The 1,262-nt window shown below is 36.1% G+C and overlaps 1 non-coding gene across 1 annotated transcript; it reads left to right on the top strand.

Moving 5' to 3' along the window:
• The first annotated feature begins 91 nt into the window (after positions 1-91).
• Positions 92-199, top strand: LOC127741039 (small nucleolar RNA R71). The gene has a single exon (XR_008001891.1). It is a non-coding gene; the product is annotated as a small nucleolar RNA R71 (small nucleolar RNA).
• Positions 200-1,262: the final 1,063 nt, after the last annotated feature.

Here is a 1,262-nt window from a genome sequence, read left to right as displayed (position 1 = left end):
AATGAAGAGATCCTCCAGCAGAGCTATCCAAAGACATCTTGGACAGTTCAGACAGACCATCATAGAAAATACCTATGATGCTCCATTCAGAAAGCATATCAGAAGGACACTTTCTGATTAATTGTTTGTATCTTTCCCAAGCTTCATAGAGGGATTCTCCTTCCTTCTGTCTAAAGGTTTGGACTTCTACTCTAAGCTTACTCAATTTTTGATGTGGAAAGAACTTTGCCAAGAAGGCATTGGCTAGCTTTTCCCAAGAGTCCAGGCTTTCTTTAGGTTGTAAGTCCAACCATGTCCTAGCTCTATCTCTTACAGCAAAAGGGAATAGCATAAGTCTGTAGACTTCAGGGTCAACCCCATTAGTCTTGACAGTGTCACAGATTTGCAAGAATTCAGCTAAGAACTGATGAGGATCTTCCAATCGAAGTCCATGGAACTTGCAATTCTGTTGCATCAGAGAAACTAATTGAGGCTTAAGCTCAAAGTTGTTTGCTCCAATGGCAGGGATAGAGATGCTTCTCCCATAGAAATCGGGAGTAGGTGCAGTAAAGTCACCCAGCACCTTCTTTGCATTGTTGGCATTGTTGTTGTTTTCGGCTGCCATGTGTTCTTCTTCTTTGAAGATTTCTGTTAGGTCCTCTACAGAGAATTGTGCCTTAGCTTCTCTTAGTTTTCACTTCAAGGTCCTTTCAGGTTCAAGGTCAGCCTCAACAAGAATGCTTTTGTCTTTGCTCCTGCTCATAAGAAAGAGAAGGGAACAAGAAAATGTGGAATCCTCTATGTCACAGTATAGAGATTCCTTTAGGTGTCAGAGGAAAAGAAAAATAGAAGACAGAAGTAGAAAATTCGAACTTATCAAATAAGATGGAGTTCGAATTTTGCATTAATGAATAGTGTTAGTCCATAAATAGAAGGAGGTGAGAAGAGGGGAAGTAATTTTCGAAAATTAAGTAAAAGATTTTGAAAACATTTTGAAAAACACTAATTGATTTTCGAAAATAAGAGTGGGAAAGAAATCAAGTGACTTTTGAAAAAGATTTTGATTGAAAAACTATTTTAAAAAGATGTGATTGAGAAGATATGATTTGAGAAACATTTTAAAAAGATTTGATTTTGAAAATTAATGACTTGGCTATCAAGAAAAGATATGATTCAAACATTAAACCTTTCTCAACAGAAAGGGCAACATACTTGAAATGTTGAATCAAATCATTAATTGATAGCAAGTATCTTTGAAAATAGAAAGAAATCAATTTTGAAAA

Source organism: Arachis duranensis, chromosome 7 (assembly GCF_000817695.3).
Source record: "Arachis duranensis cultivar V14167 chromosome 7, aradu.V14167.gnm2.J7QH, whole genome shotgun sequence".
Classification (NCBI taxonomy): domain Eukaryota; kingdom Viridiplantae; phylum Streptophyta; class Magnoliopsida; order Fabales; family Fabaceae; genus Arachis; species Arachis duranensis.
This window is presented reverse-complemented; position numbering and strand designations above follow the sequence as displayed.